General features: G+C 43.6%; 1 long non-coding RNA gene across 2 annotated transcripts in view; it reads left to right on the top strand.

Annotated features, from left to right (window-relative positions):
- Positions 1-16260, top strand: part of LOC105882629 (uncharacterized) — a 28573-nt gene extending 12313 nt beyond the window's left edge. The window contains exons 2-4 of one of the 2 annotated variants that reach the window (XR_012920623.1): positions 8612-8789; positions 9484-9581; positions 15917-16260. This is a non-coding gene — a long non-coding RNA (uncharacterized LOC105882629). Of the gene's footprint in view, positions 1-8611; positions 8790-9483; positions 13476-15916 lie in introns of both variants that reach the window. The other variant, XR_012920622.1, reaches the window with a different exon arrangement.
- Positions 16261-17410: the final 1150 nt, after the last annotated feature.

Raw genomic sequence — 17410 nt, 5'->3', positions numbered from 1 at the left:
TCAGTGTTGAAAGACTCCACACCCAACCTGAAAGGAGGTGCATGGAATAAAATCAGCTTTTCTCATTTTGCCCAGCTCAGCAGACAGGGTTTGGCATGCTAACTCTTCTCCCCGGGACCCACTGCCCCTCCGACCCATGCTTTGCTGGGCAGAGCAGTTTCATCATAGGTCCTGCCTTCATGATCTGATTGCCATAGGTCCTGCCTTCATGATCTGATTGCTGGAGGACACAGCAGTGATGTACGCGGGACTGTGTTAGTTTCCTGTGGCTGCTGTGACAAAGTAACAGTGAATGTTTATTCACTGGGTGGCTTAAAACAGTGAATGTTTATTCTCTCACAGTTCTGGAGGCTTGAAGTCTGAAACCAAGGTGTCAGCAGGGCCCTGCTTCCTCTGAGACTCCTTTCTTGCCTCTTCTTAGCTTTTGTGCTGGCTGGGAAGCCTGGGGGTCCCTTGGCCTGTGGCTGTGTCACTCCAATCTCTGCTGCTGTCATCACATGGCATTCTCCCTGTGTGTCTCTGCTTTTCTTTTTAAAATCAGAATTGTACCTATTTAAGGTGTACACCAAATACTACAGACATGCTAATTAACATATTCATCTCTTCACACAGGGGCCTTTTGTGTATGCGTGTGGAGGGAATGAAGGACCTACTCTCATAGCAAATTTCGAGTATACAATACAGTATAATCTACCCTAGCCAGCATGCTATACATTAGATCTCCAAAACTTACTTATCTTGCATAATGAAGTTTTGTACCCTTTCATCAATTTCTCCCCATTTCCCCAACTCTCCCAAACCTGGTAGCCACTCTCTGCTTCCATAAATTCAACTTTCTTATATTCCACATGCAAGTGAGATCATGCAGCATTTTTCTTTCTGTCTCTAGCTTATTTCACTTGGCATAATGTCCCTCCATTGTCATGAATGGTAGGATTTCCTTCTTTTTTAAAGCTGAATAATATTCATATATAAATATGAATAAAGAAATTTTAGTATGTGTGTATATATATATATAAATGTGGTATATATTTACACATTTTTATATATACCATAATTTCTTTATTTGTTTGTCAACAGACACAGGTTGTTTTCATATTTTGGCTATCATGAATAAAGCTACAATGAATTTGGGAGCGCAGCTATCTCTTTAAAATATTGATTTCATTTCCATTGGATATTTGAGTCCTTTCTTTTCTATTCCTGCTTAATTGAGCAAGAAGTATATCGATTTTATTTATCTTTTCAAAGATATAATTTTTTGTTTCATTGATCTGTATAATTTTCTCTTTTTTAAAAATTTTGTTTAGCTCTTCTCTGACCTTAGTTATTTCTTTTCTTTTCCTAGCTTTGGGTTTGGTTTGCTCTTCCTTTTCTAGTTCCTTGAGATGTGTCATTAGATTGTTCATTTGTACATCATTAGATTGTTCATTTGTTCATCTTTCTGTCTTTTTGATGTAGGCATTTAAGGCTATGAATTTTCCCCTCAGGACTGCTTTTGCTGTATGCCATAGATCTTGATAGCTTGCGTCCCCTTTGTCATTCAGTTCGAGGAATCTTTTTATTTCCATTTTAATTTCACTATTGATCCATAATTGTTCAGCAGCAGCTTGTTTAATTTCCATGACTTTGTGTAGAATTGAGTGTTTCTCTTGGAGTTGATTTCTTGTGTTATTCCACTGTACTCTGAGAAGATATATGGTATGATTTCTATTTTTTTAAATTTCTTGAGCCAGATTTTGTGGCCTAAGGTATGATTAGTCTTGAAAAATGTTCCATGCTGATAAGAATATATATTCAGTAGTTTGGGGGTAAAATGTTCTATAAAAGTCTGTTAGGCCCTTTTGTTCTAGAGTCCCACTTAAGTCCAATGTTCCTTCATTTATTATATGCCCAGAAAAGAAATTTCTGGATCATATGGTAGTTCTATTTTTAATTTTTTGAAAAAACTTCATACTGTTTTCAATAATGGGTTTACCAATTTACATTCCCATCAGCAGTTTATAAGGATTCTGTTTTCTCCACATCCTCACCAATACTTGTTATCTTTTGTCTTTCTTATAAAAAACATCCTAACAGGTGTGAGGTGATATCTCATTGTGTTTTTGATTTGCATTTCCTGTTGATTAGTGACATTGAGCATCTTTTCACATACCTGTTGGCCATCTGTATGTCTTCTTTGGAAAATTGCCTAAGTTCTTTGCCTGTATTTTAATTGGGTTATTTATTTTTGTATGTGTGTTATTGAGTTGTATAAGTTTCTTATATATTTTAGTATGAATTCATTATCAGATACAATCGGCCTTGTATGTCCCCAGGTCCTGGATCCACTGACTCAACCAACCTCTGATAAAAATATTTGAAAATAAATAAAGAATGGTTGCATCTGTACTGAACATGTACAGACTTTTTCTCTTATCATTATTTGCTAAACAATACAGCATAACAACTATTTACATAGCATTTACATTGCATTAGGTATTGTTAATAATCTAGAGATGATTTAAAGTATATGGGAGGGTGTGGAAGGGTTATATACAAAAACTATGCCATTTTATATAAGGTACTTAAGCATCTGTGGATTCTGGTATTCACAGGGGTCCTGGAACAAATCCACCATGGATATTGAAGGTGACTGTATATGGTTTCTGACTTCCTAAAAGGACACCAGTCATTGGATTAGGGCTTACCCTAACGACTTCATCGTCACTTGATTTTATTTGAAAAGACCCTATTTGTATATAATGTCACATTTGCAGGTACGGGGGATCAGGGCTTGTAAATATTTTGAGGGGAGAACAAATTCAACCCCTACCAGTCACCCTGCTTCCTTTGTGTCATGTGCAGACTCATGTGCAACCAAGCCCACAGCAGCCACGCAGGGCCACGCCTGGCCTACAGCAGAGGTGATGCTGAGAGCCCAACAGTGGCTTCTGGCTCTGAGCTGCTCAGCCATCTGACCTTGAGCAGACTACATATTAATCCTACTTTTGAACAAACAGGGAAACTGAGGCTTTGAGAGTTTATCTAGCTGACCAAGTTCACAAGGAAGTTATAAGGATAGACTAAAATACACTTGTGAAAATAAATTCTAAAACCTGGGAAGCTCTGCACATGAGGGGAAATCCTCATTATCCAAGTCACTTGGCCTTTATCACAAGATAAAATCTTGCATCCAAGAAGGTGGAGCCAGGAGTGTTGAGATTTTCCCAGTGACAGATTGCTTCCCTCTTTTCCAGTTTCTTCTAGAATCCAGAGCTCTTCCACAAAAGCCCAGACATGATTTCCTGGAAGCCCTTGTTTTTTTAATCATTATTCCTGCCTGGATTTCATGCTTAATATGGGTGCACAGAGAACTTAGATGAAGCATTGCTCCTATACCTTAAGGACCCATCTAAGGCAGACTAAGGTTAAATTTCAGCCCAGGAAAGACCCAATTCCCAATCCTAGAACTCTAGGACAGTTCAGTGTTCAATGTTATGGTAGAGTTGAGTCTCCCTTTGTCCACCCCCACTTATTATCCCCTATTGCACTTGCCAAACTGCAACCAGAGTGATTTTTCTAGAATGCAAATCTGATCATGCACCCCTCCTACTCTGAAGTCATCAATGGGTCCCTGTGACTTACCAGGTAAAATGCACCATCCTCATCATGACCGGCTTGGCCTCTCTCCACCCAAGCCACATCTCTCCCTGGATTTTCAGCTTATCTGTAAAGATCTATTTACAGCTTTCTGCATATGCCAAGGTCTCACACTCCTTTCCATTTTATATTCTAGTCTTTCAGTTAGAAAGAAAACAAAACATAATAATGTCTGATACTTCATCCCTAGGAATGGATCATGGCTACATTTAGCTTGGACAGTTTGTGAATCTAAAGATAATTGTTTTTCTTTTTGATGATTTTCAATCTCCTTCCCGTGAGCTTCTGGGGTTCCTTCTCCTTTCTTGTAGCTGTTGTCACTGTTGTCAGACCATCAATCATATTACAGTCCAGATTATGTGGACCTGGGAGAATGGACAGTGTGCACACCCCTGTGTGAACACCCACACAATGACAAAAAATCATAAAAAGTGACATCAGTGTACCTGGTCTAAATTTTCTACGTCTGTGGAGGAGGCTCAAACCCGCGTGTTTCCTTCCTTCTGTCTCATCTTGTTGCTTCTCCCCACCACTGCCACACCCCAGGCCCTCCCCACATCTCAGCTGGACCAACAGGTCTTCCTAGAATGCTCTGACTGGCCTCCCCTCCTAAGCAGCACTTTTCTTCTTTCTCTCTCTCTCTCTCTCTTTGGAAACTCCTGTTTCTTTTATAACTTTCCCACTAACCCCCTCTCCATCACCCAAATTAAAAAACAAACAAACAAAAACCACTGTAGACACTGCAGAAAGAGTTATGCAGGCAACAGTCTCTCCTATGCCCTTGCCCATAGTAAGCCCCCCAAGATCTCAACCAGCTACTGTGACACCCAGATACCTCCCACAAAGAATTACCTATTTGGGGTCCCAGCTCCCGGTCTTTGCTTTTTGTCAAATAGAAGCCCAAGTTTCTAAGTCTTAGCACCACAGCTTGTGCCTGACTATAGCCAGATCCAGTTGTTCACTCTCTGAGACAGACAGGGAGATACAGATTTGATTTACCTGAAACACAAGCACAGGTGAGGACATTTCTACAGCTCTTCCTTAGATCAACCTGGATTAACGAGGTGTGAGCAAACAGGCTAACCTCACTCAGAACCTCGGGGCAAACTAGGCAGGAGATTAACTAGCGAGAGTCCTAATCCTAAAGCTTTGATTAGTGCTTTGCCCTGTGGATCCTTGTTTTCTTGCATTTGATGTGAAGGCTTCAGATGTGACTTGGTCTCGGCAAGGGTGGGAGCACCCAGAGAGGAGATACAAGCCAGCACACCACAAACTCAGCTTCCCAGTGACTTGCACCTGAGAAATTTAATTATCACTTCTGAGACACACAGCCCAGAGGGACTCACAGGTCTTGAGTAAGGTGCCAAAAATAAGGGGAAAAAAAATAAAGAAATTAAAATAACTCCTGATCCTGCAAAGCATGCTTGGTAGATGCAAACTGAAAACTTGACAAGTCTCCATGAATTGGGCAGAGCACAAAAGCTCATCTACCTCCCTCGCCCCCCCAACAAAACCAAAAGACGCAGAAATACAGACAAGCAAACAACAAGAACAAGAACAAATATATACACTTTCATTTTGTAGGAAGAAGTGGAAGGATAAAACATAGAATAGGGATTTAGGCATAGTCAGGTTCTACTAACTAGATTGTTGATTGGAGGTTAGTCTCTGAACCTCTTTGAGCCTTTGTTTCAGAATCTGTGTAACCCTAATAAACACAGAGACCCACGTGATTCTGTCTCAGAGCAGTGTCAGACTTGAGCAGCAATGTTCCAGCACTAAAATTGATAAAGATGGATTCCATTTATTATTCATGCCTCTCTGAAGACATTATAGAGGATGGAAATACATGGTTCTCAGAAACCAAGCGTATTTCCCTATTATTTTTAATATGTCCTTATCTTACTTTTTCCAGATTTGGCACTCCTAAAAACCAAGTTGGTTTTTTTTTTGGTAATATTGTATCTTTGTAAATTGCATGTTACATTAATTAATTAATCAATTCATCCAACTATTAAATATTTGTCAATAAATTAGTGATTCCCTCTCACCTTTTTAAAAAATGTCTTCTATGAGTCAGGCTCTGGGTATTAAATAAATCATAGCCCTTTCCGCAAGGAGCTCACAGTCTGGTGGGTGAGGTGAGAATGTAAGCAGGTATTTTAACTCAGTGATTCCTGATGGAGCAAAGTCCAAGGAGAATGGATGAAGCATCCAGATGGCTGATGAAGCAGTGGCCGTTGCTGATGCCTGACCCAGATGCTAGTTTACCCATAGACTAACCCAGGGAGAACGCAGCACTGTGGCAGACCAGGTTGTCTGGCCAAGTTTTAGCTATTTAATATCACCTTCTCCCTTGCCTACATCATATGATAGAAACTAAAATACACAGGTCACAGTTTCCCAGCTTCCTTCAAAGTTGAGATATCCATGGAACCCAGTTCTGGCCAGTAGGGTAGTCTATTGAGGACCTTTGGGAAAACTTTTCTTCCCTGATGAAAGAAAAGAGAGGTAGAAGAAGGAAAATTTCCTGCTCTGCACCTGTTTCTGTCATTTCTGCCCTTTGAGGACATGATGTTCTATTATGCAACATATATCCTGCAAATTCAAGGTGGCAAGTTGGAGAATTTAAATCAATGAGTCTGGGATCTTTGTGGTATAGTTGAGCCAAGAAATTAACTAGGAGACCATCTATCTCAGAAGTACACAATAAATATCTATGCTTTAGGCTGCTGCATTGAATGCACGCAACATTTGGGAATAATTTCACCCATCTAACCTGAGGGCCTGAGGAATAATGATGGAAAAAAAAAAAACCACCAACGACATTGATTAAGGAGAACTCAAGTCTGATACTGCCAGCAGCTGATGAGCTGCATGAACTCAAACATGTCTCTTAATCTCAGTTTCCTTATCTGCACTTGAGGAGATGGAAGCAGATGAGCTCTGAGGCTCCTCCTGCCTCCAGCTTGGAGTCTCTGAGGCCTTCTGTGGCCAAGATCATCACATATGGCAGTTGCCTCATCTGTTTTGTATGTCTGGAAAGGATCCCAGGACTGATAGGGAGAAATCACTCTAAGCATCGCTTGCAGAATACTGGCCAAACCCCAAGCATGACAAAGTGTACACCTGTAATTATCTGCAAAGCTAATGATAAAAAGAGCCACTCCCTCTATTAGCTAACACAGGTGCAGGTGCCCAGGAGGGAGGCATGACCTCCAACCTGGAAGGGGTCGACGGCATCTACTGTCCACTGAGATGTCCCTTCCCGGACAGCAGCCTGCAGATTCACATGCAGGGGGCCCCAAAATAGGGTACCAGATTGACCACAGTTGAAGAAAAATAAAATCACAGAGAACATTCTGCTGTTCAAGAAACCAAGGCTCAGAGAGGTCACATGTTAATAACTTGCCAAGCTCATATAACAGAGTAAAGACAATGGGTCAGACAGCAAAAGGCTAGTTAGGAGAACATGCTCAACTTTTCACACAAATGAGAAGGAATACACACCAGTGATGAGAAAGGCCTCATCGAAATGTGAACATGGGCTTGCAGGGTGAGTCTTTGTTGAAGACAACACTCATTTATTTGTCAGTCATGTATGTTTGTTTAAAGTTAATTTGCAAAGTCATAGTCAATATGCATATGAAAATATTTAATCTCTGAATCTATTTCTGGCTAATAAAAAATGCATTACATTAAAAATTTACCCTATAGCACCTCACATTTCCCCTATTATTACTTTCATCACATTTGAAACATCCATTTTTAAGATCTGGCTGCCTTGCTGGACTAATGACTTCTTGAGGACAAGAAAGTGTGTTCATCTTATTTATTGTCCTATCTTCCGTGTGACACCTAGCACCTAGTATATGGTATATGCCTTATAATTGTGATGAATGAATGAAGGAGTGAACTCCCCATTTGGAGCTCCATGCTGCTAGCTAAATTTACTCTCTTAAGGAGAGAAACAATTTGGGATTCAAAGAGGCTGTTCTCTCCCTTGTGCTTAGCCGTGTAGCATTTGAACTGTTCCAGAAAGCTGTCTCCAGGCTAGCACGTAATATCCTGACTTGCCAACCAATTCCGAGTTTGGGAGGGATTTAAGATCCCCTTCTCTCCATGTAGACCTTCCCTTAACTGAATCACCATTTGGTTATATTCTTCAATTCAGTAATTACTGAATGTCTACTAAGTGCAGGGCAAGACAATCTTTTCTTCCATTCCCAAATTAGAGTTGAGGGTAGGTTCAGTGATTTTTTTAGCCCCAAAATGCCTATCATCTATGTGGGTATTAAATGAATACTTATTACTCTTTCCCCAATTTGGCTCTTGGCAGCTGACGTGTCCAGAAAGCCCAAACTGTGCTTTGCTGCTGCTCCTTGGCAGCTTTAGTGCTTCTCCTGATCCAAATTGGTGTGGACGGAGAAGGGTCAGTAACGATTCATGTCGTACACGGCTCTGTTAACGAGCTCAGATCTTCCCCTCTGAATCACTGGCCTTGTGAGATGGGGCGCCCGGCTTTTATACATTGCACTGTCTTCTCTTGGAGGTGATGACTCTGCACAGCCACAAAGTGGCCAGAATTACTGGTTCTGGTTTGCTTCTTCTACCTCTCTAGGGCCCTGATGGCTCCAGGATGTGCAGAAACCTGTAAATAAGCAGTAAGGAGGGCTTGCTCGTTGCATCAGCACTGGATGAGTTCATGTAATGGGCGATCCATTGGCCAGAAGGACTCGGGAAATCTGATGGCCAAGGCCCTTCTGCCAGTCAGTTCTCTTCACAGGTGACACCTGCCCTGGGCCACCCACAGTGCTGTCCCGCAGCACATTCAGACAGTCCTCCTTATAGCACAGATTACTCATTTTAGTGGTTAAATGGGGCATGTGTCTGAGAGTCCTCAAAGCAAAATGACACATCTTCACAAATTTCCCAACTTTCACTCAGCTTGACTGCTCCTTCCTCTTAGAGCCAGAAATCTGCAAAATTGGGGTGCTGGATCCATCTCAGCCACAAATGAGGGACCTACAGAACAGCCTTGATGCTGTCCTGGCATAGCGGCTACTGTCAGCTGTCAACCTCGTCCCCGCCCTCAGCAAGAGTGACAAAGCAAGGAAAATTAGAAGAGGAAGAGGCCAGCCCAGATGGTGAGTTCCTATGTCTAGACAGGCTAATGAGTAAAAAGCCTTCCTCTCAGAAGTCCACAAACCAGGAAAATAACATCAAAGAGTGGTTCTTTCATTCCCCTGATCAGCCCATGCCATTTCCCCGGGCTCCCTGTCCCAGGTTATGAAGGGGAAGAACGCCTCCTCTTCGCACTGGAGCCTCCACTTTGACTCAAGCCAAGCCCAGTGTTCCACCCCCATTCCCACAAGGGTCATTCAGGGCAGTGAAATCAGCCTCACCCCCTGGGGGTCTCCTTGCCAAGGCTGGCTTCTCAAAGAGACACACTGTGCGGTCCCAGTGGAGCAAGGTCTGAGGAGGCAGGTGCTCCATCCCCAAAGGTGTCTCATTATGTTTTTCAGGTCCCTCTTATTTTCCAAAATTCACAGAGTACCTTAAGCTCCAAGTTGGCAGGTATCTTAAAATCTAACCACCCTTTCTTTTTGCAGGATTATGCCTGCACAAAGCCATTCGGCTTCTTTTTGAAAACTTCTACATATAGGGAACTGACAATTTCTCACTGCATCTTTGGTCAACTCTGTCTGAATGTTCTTCCTTGTAATTGACACCACATATTTGTACTTTGTAATAGTTGCCTGGAGTTTTAGAAACATGGCACATGTAGACAACCTGGAACAGAACTTGGAGGGAGTCTAATTTGGCCCCCTTGTTTTCCAGGAAGCCCCATGCCAGCAGTTCCTGACTCGCATCACAGGGACAAGTCAGTGACATGGCAGGAGGACGGGACATGAGTCCAAGTTTCTGGCCAGCTCCAGGTGACTAAATCACCACATCAGCAGTTCCTCTTCCTCCCTGGAACAAATTCCACCATAAAAATTGTATTCTTTTGAGACTTAAAATTCCAATGTGTGGAATACACGACTTTAAGTTGGATTCTAATTATTGCTCTGGTTAAATGTCAGCTATTCAAAAAAAAAAAAAAAAAAAAAAAAAAAAACAGAGCAAAAAGCCTCAATAAAAGACCAAGATGGGCAACAGGAGGAGGGACGGATAAATAGGAGATGGGAGTTTTGAAGAGTCAGCCTCAGGGTGCTGCTGTCCAGGGTAACATTGGGGTCAAACACAGTCCGGGTGGGTCTCCCCTGGTCTGGCAGCTCTGAATGAAGCTGATAGCAGAGGGATGGCTTGAGGTGACAAGACAGCCCCACCAAGGCCCCAGTGGCAAGTCAACAGGAATGGCCTCCCTGCATCTGTGTAGGATTCTCTGGTTAACAAAGTGTCCCCATCCATTTTCACTCATGATCTTCATGTTCACATGGCAAAGTAGACTCAGATTACCCCCATTTTATAGCTGAAGACACTGAGGCTTGCAGAAGTTAAACATAACTTGATTAGTTTAGCAAACTAATCATTGGCAGATCAGAGACGACAGCAAAGGTTTCCAGACTCTCAGTGAAGTTTTACTATGACATACTACCTCAGGGACAATGAAGGAACTACCCCTAAATTTACAGATAATAGTGACAGCTAATATTTATCAAATGCTTACTGTGCATCATGTATGCTTCTAGGTATTTTTATGTTTCAATGCATTTCATCTGTCACAACAACCCTATGATGTGAGTATCATTTTTATTTCCATTTTACAGGTGAGAAAACTTAGGCACAGAGATGTTAAGGACACAGGGCTAGAAAAATGCCAGGTCAGATTTTAAACCCAAGAAGCCTGAGCCACTGCGATGCATGGCATGTCTGTAAGTGCCCCCAGTCCAGCAGCCGTGAGCTTCAGTGGCAGAGTCCTAAACATTTCACAGGCTGAAGTCAGATTTTGTACCATGAAATCACTTGTTTTTTATATCCTTGTAAAGTTAGTTTTGTCTCCTGATAAAACTGACAATGAGCCAGTTTAGAAGGTACTTTGGTCTCAGTTTTACCAATAGCTGAAAAACCATGAATTTGAAAGGTTAAAAATATATATTTTCCTCTCCTCTATTTCCTTCCCTTCTCTATCCCCTCCCCTCACCATGGAGCGGAAGGGGTCAGGTGCCACGCCAGTCTGAGGAAGGGCATGCCTACGAAGCAGCCTGAGTGGTTTGCCTAACTCCTGCCCACCGCCCTTTAGACTTATCCAGATCCACACTTGGGGCATCAAGGTTAAGCTGGGAGTTTCTAGAAAACTCCAGAGTCCGATGGCTCATTGGCTCCTGCTCCATCTGCCTGTGGGCCGACATCCAACAGCTTCACTGTACACGGACCTCCTTCAGGATGAAGCACCAGGAGAGCCGAAGGCCCACACCTGTGCCCAAGTGCATCACCTTCCCTCCCCTTGCCTGTGCGCCACGCTGCTGTTGAGGTCGAGGCAGTGTTGGGACCAGTTTTGTCCTTTGAGATGCCAGGCCTTGAAAAGTCCACTCTTGGTCACGAGGCAGTTGGTGCCTTGGAGGAGAGGTCAGAGGCGCTCCCCAGCGCTCCTCGCGTCTGTCTTTCCCTGCTTCTCGCTTCCCTCAGAACCGCACATCTCCCCTTCTTCCTCAGCTTCCATCCTGACTTGTTGGTGCCATCGGCTCTTCTTTTCCCCACCCTCACCACCGCCGTCAGAGGAGACGTCCCAAAGCGCAGCTCCAGACGTGGCACTCTGCTGCTGGGAAATCTTCAGTGGCTCCCCACGACCCACCATCTAACTGCTCAATGAATCCTTAGGACAGATTGCAAGGATCTCCACCGTCTGAGCACAGCTCGCCTTTCTAGAAAGTGAACTGCTCTGATAGTTGCCAGAGTGGGCCAGTGACCACTGGGGGCATTTTCAGGCTCTGCAAACCAGTGAGAGCAGGAAGTGGCCCAGGCCCCTGTCCCCATACCTAACAACCTGATCTTCGCTCCTACCCCTCCAAGTTTCTATCTGTACAATCAAGACTTCGGCTCATGTACTCTGAGGTCCCTTTGGCTTAAATTGAATCAGAAGTCAGCAAGGATGAGAGGGTTGATGCAGTCCTACGTTTGAGACTGTCTACAGCAGGGTAGAAAAGAGTGAGCGGTGCATATGGAAGGCAAATGACAGCTGTATCTCGCACACCCGAAGTAGACACGTACAATGTCAGAGAGCCTGTCAATGTCAATGAAATCCTGAAGAAAGAAAAGGAGCACAGAGACCTGGACTCTGGACTCCGAGTGGGATGGGGAGATTAATCAGGCAGGGGGGCACATTGCTCAGAGAGAATATTAGAAAATGGGGACTTAGCTGTGGGGGGTCTGGGGTAGGAAGAGAAGACCTGGGAGACTTAAAAGTTGGAGGTCCTGAACCAGTGCCTCAACCCATGGGGACACGTTAGAATCACCTGGGGAACTTTATAAACACTGAAGTTGGGGCCCCACTCCCAGAGATTCTGATTTAGCCTGGAGTATGACCTAATCCTTGGAGTTTTTATAGCTTCCTGGATGATTTTAACGTGCTACAGAGTTTAAGAACACAGCCCTAAGCAAAGAGCAGGCATACAGGGGAAATGACATGACTTTTATCAAAGGGAGATGCTGTCTACATCAGAGTTGAGGGAGATGGACAAGAGGAGATAATTCATGCAGGAAAACACTGTAAGGCCTGCAACGCTTCCATAAAATGGTGAATGTTTTCCTAGGATGCCCACCTCCTAGGGCCAACTCCACTGGATCTACTGAGAGCAGCCTCTGCGTGAGAGGACTGGCTCTCCTATGGTTACTAACCTGAGAATACCTGGTCTCTCCGGCTCCACTGTGCCCAGGCCTGAGTGGAGCTGGAGGTTCCACCTGCAGTGTCATCAAGGCTGACGTCAACCCTGATGTGGGCTCATGCCTCAGCAAGTCGTGTCCTCCCAGCTCACCTTGAAAGCCTATTTATTTTTAGCTTTGCTGCCATCCCATGTGGGTGAAAAGGCTGAGATGTCTATCAGGCTGGGCGACTTTCCCCTCCTACGCCTTCCCCAGTGAACAGCCGAGCGGTGCTGGAGAAACTGGATGTCTGGCTGTAGAAATGTTCTAGGGAGAGGTGTTAATCAGGGCCTCTCCTTTCAAACACGCAGAGCCGTGCCCTTTCTCAGCCAAGGGTAAGAGCAGCTAGCTCTGCTCTGGGACTGGAAGTGAGTCTGGTGCCAACCAGCTGTCACTGGCTGGGGGAGGGGAGCGTCAGTCCAGACGGTAAGGTCAATGCAAAGAGAGGGTCAACCCAGAGAGAGTGGAGGTCAATGCAAAAATGGGGCCAACCAGAGAAGAGGGGTCAACCCAAAGAGTAGAGGGGCAGCCCAGCGAGTGGAGCCGAATCCGTGCATTTTCACCTCACTGCAAGAGTTTCTTGTTAATGTCTTTGGACAGAGGTGACCAAACAATTGCGGTTAAACATTTGAAAAAGTAAAGTGGAGATAACAGCAACCTAGGACAAATTCCTGTGCTTTGCCTCTCCTTGTGCCCCCGAGCATGCTCTCTGACATTGTACGTGTCTACAGCAGGTGTGTGCCAGATACAGCTGCCGTTTGCCCTCCATATGCCCTGCTCGTCCTTTGTTACCCTGCTGTAGACAGTCTCAAACGTAGGACTGCATCAACCACCTCATCCTTGCTGACTTCTGGTTGAATTTAAACAATGGGGAGCACCAACAGGAGGTGGCAAGGGGAAGGAAGAGTGATGCTGGAGTATTTAATGCTGTGGACGGCCACGTTTCTCCGTTAAAGACCACAACTCTTGTAAGACTGCTTTTCCTCTGCTTTCCAGTCATCACCCCCCTCCTTTGCTCCCTCATGACGCATGGGTAGGACTAGCTTGGAGGACACTGCACCATCCCTTGTTACCTTTCTTCATTTGTGCCAATATCTTTGTAAATAGCTTCTTTCTTAAGCTCTCCCTTTATTATACTCTCCTGCTTGGACCTTGAATGGTACAAGGTGAGTGTGTTTGTGTGTGTGTGCGTGTGTGTGTGTGTGTGATGGTTGGAGAGCACAGGCTTGCTTAGATTGGCACAGAAATTAGCCCTCTAAGTAAATCCTTTGTGTGATGGAAGCAGCCAGTGCCAACGCTGTCCTCCTGCATGCTCTCTACCTAAGAACCTCGTGGGTGATCTGCACTGCTCTATCAAACTATTCTCTAGTTCTCTCCCTTTGGAAAGGTTCTGCTCCAGGTAAGAACAAAAGCTCCTTTCCTTGTTTCTTCTTACCATGGTTAAGCCAGAATAATATGCTCTGTCATTGCTATATGTTAACTCACAGAAAACAAAAATATCCTCACAGCATGCTGCTTTCTTGGTCTGGGTCCTCAAGGATCAGATGTCACGATGGGATTAAACATGCAGGGGTTTCATGAGGAGAACTGCCTCTGTGAGAAGAAATCAGTAAGGAGCTGCAAAAGACTGAAAGAAACTTCAGCCCGTAAAGCAAATCTAACCCGGAGTGAAGAGAAGGAGAGAGTGTCGAGGTCAAGTGTCCTAGATCACCCTGCAGTCTAAGGAGGGTTTAGAGAAGCCACCTGAGAGTGAAGGAGCCACAGTGAGCTGACAGATCAACCCCATGACTCCTGGAAATGTATCTGGCTTGGTAGCCCTCATGCACTTAATTATTCATGGGGAACAGCCCATGGGAGGCACAGCCTTGGAGCACACACAGCAATGGATTTTGGGGAGCAGCCTCTGGGGCTCCCAGTAATGTAAGGTTCCCGTAGCAAGACATCCGCAAGGCACATTCTCATGGCCACCACAGCTGCTTTCTGTTATCATGAAGAAGGCTATTGTCACACTGTTATAGGCCCGCCACTTTGTTGTGCTAAACCATGCCATAGAATTCTAAAAGATTCAGCACACACGTCAAAGTCAGTTTTCCTACCATCCTGATTTCCCTTGAGCTAAAGTAACAACAAAAGCTAGCGTTTATGACAGCCATGGTCCTTATGTTAGCTCTGAATAATAGATGATATCACCTTCATTAAGAAAAGTGATGTTCTGAGAATTGAAACTTTCATTCATTTTTTTGTTTCCTTCCTTTATTAAAAAGCATGAATTATCTATTATATCCACGACACTGTACTAGTTACTGTGGCTACCAGAATAAATAAGAAATTGTTTCTTCCTCTAGGAGAATTGTTTTTTCCATCTAGGAGAAAGATGGAAAACATGGAAAGACTGATTTGTATATGTGCAGTAACTTGTCCTAAGATTGTAATGTCTATACAGGTTATAAGGGACTGGGACAAGAAAGGGAACAGTCAAGCCTGTCAGTGGAAGGTAGGGAAGTCCTTAGAGAGAATTCCTTGAAGGCTTTGCTGACTCTTTGGTGGTATACCAGATGACATTGTGCTTCAGAAATACCAAGCAGAGAAAATCATGGAAACAAGCACTGAGGTGCAATTACGGACCAGTTTGGGGAATAGCAAGGGTTTGTGATGATTAGAACATGACAAACAACAAATAATGGTATGAAAAGTGGGACATACGGGAGGGATGGAAGAGGAAAAGTTAGAGACAAGGCAGGGGCCAGATTGGGAAGAACATGCAAGGAAGAAGTCAGATATGTATTGGGCTCCAAGTTCTAATTCAAGAAAGAATATGATCAGATTTGCTCTTAAGAAAGATTCCTCTGGCTGCAGGATAAATAAGCAATTGAAGGCATAAGCCTGGAGACAGAAAAACCAGGTAGGCGACAGCTATGACAAGACAGTGAGAGATAAAGCCCTGATTGAGCCAAAGTGGAGTGGTGGCACCAGAGAAGAAGGGATGTGGGAGACAGCACCGAACGTACTGTGTGGGTGATGGGCGATGAGCAGAGGAGGTGAGGGCAAGAAAGAACCAGGAGTGGTGGGAGTGATGACCTGTGGAGTCTACTCTAGAGAAAGAAGGAAGATGCTGTTATTCACTGGGGTAGGCAGAGTTCTGAGGCAGTCCCCTGGTGAACACACTCTGTGCAGTCTCCTCTACTTGAGCCTGTATGAGGCCAGTGACATCACAGAATGTCACTCCTGTGATTAGGTTACCTTATATGACAAAGGTCAGAGGAGCTTTACAAATGCAATTAGGGCCCTTAATGAATTGACCCTGAGTGAATCCAGAGGGAGATTATCCTGGGTGAGCTTGACCTAATCAGATGAACTCTATAAAAGAGGGTCTAAGAGTCAGAAATATTTTCTCCTGCTTGTCTTGAAGGAGCAAGCCCCTATGAGTTGTACAGCTGCAAGAAAATGCATTCTGCCAACAGCCATGTGAACTAGGAAGAGGATCCTCGGATGAGACCTCGGATGAGAGCTCAGCCCTTGCTGAAATCTTGATTGTGGCTCTGTGAAAACCAAACCAAAAACCCTTCTAATCTGTACCTGGACTCCTGCCCCATGAAACTGTGAGATAATAAATAATTGGTATTCATTTAAACTCCTAAATTTAAGGTAATTGTTTACACAGCAATAGAAAGCCAATACTTTAACAATCATTATGATCAAAAGAATTTTCAATGTGTTGTCTTTTATGTTTTCCAGGTAGAGCAAAAAACACTATCGGAGGTCATTTTAAGATTTTAATTTTAAATAAATATTCTATTAATGAAGGTTCCACATTCAAAAATATAGTTCTCCTTTAATCTATTTCTTTCAATCCATAAATCTTATAATTCTGATTATGAACCTAGTGCATTTAACTATCACTGTTGAGGGAAATTTGATTAGTGTTAGGTCCCCAGTACAAACTTATTAAAGAAAACTTCCTGAACTTGTTTAATAAATTTAATATATTTAATTTCATGGAAAAAGAACTTTGATCTGATAAGTTTTCTCAAGTACTTAAATGATTTCTACAAATCTAATAAATTAACCTCTTAAAAATAGTGGTTCTTAAGCTTTCACAATCATTTGAACACAATAGAAGCTAAAATTTCAACCAAAATTCATGTCTAAATTAATCATTCAACTACTCGCTGAAAACTGGAGTTACAAGGTTGATCGGCAATTCTCATAGACCAAATTCTCTTACACATAAGAACATAAAATGCCAAAAAATGCACATATTTCTAAATTAAAAATATTAATAATACAAATTTGTTATCTAAATTTTCTATTCTTGATCCTAAGAAAGAAATGCGTTATGCCCAACAGTTTTAGGGAAGGAGGGCAGTCATCCTCAGATGGTTGATTCTGCATCATGCCCAGTGACACCAATTGGAATAGGAAGACTGGAGCTGGTGATGTCTAGAGAGATTCTTCACGACCTCCACTGCCAAAGAGAGCCCTTTCTATCATCCCAATTTCTTGGGCCCATAAATTAGGAAAGGGGGTCTTTACGCTGCACACATCCCAGTTTTGAGTCACGTTGCTACTACCTAATTCTTCTACTTATGCACTGACAGAAGTCTGCAACCCAAGTCTTGGAATCACCTCCACAATGGAGAGTGAAGCTTAGATCAAGGATGTGAGATCCTCTGGCCACGCTGCTCCTACCCATCTTTGGCAAGAGGTTTCCTCCCCAACCCGTACCAGCAACCGGTCCTGGGGCCCGGGGTAGAGGAAAGGAGCCAAAGAGCTATGGAGTGGGAGTGTTACCCGAAAGAGAGACTCAGTCTGGAAGAGCGTGTGTGGCTGAGTTGCTCTGTTTCCTTCAGGAGGAGAGGGGCACAGAAAGGGAGCTGTGTGGATTATTTGCAGACTTGCTAGG

Source organism: Microcebus murinus, chromosome 8 (assembly GCF_040939455.1).
Source record: "Microcebus murinus isolate Inina chromosome 8, M.murinus_Inina_mat1.0, whole genome shotgun sequence".
Lineage (NCBI taxonomy): Eukaryota > Metazoa > Chordata > Mammalia > Primates > Cheirogaleidae > Microcebus > Microcebus murinus.
This window is presented reverse-complemented; position numbering and strand designations above follow the sequence as displayed.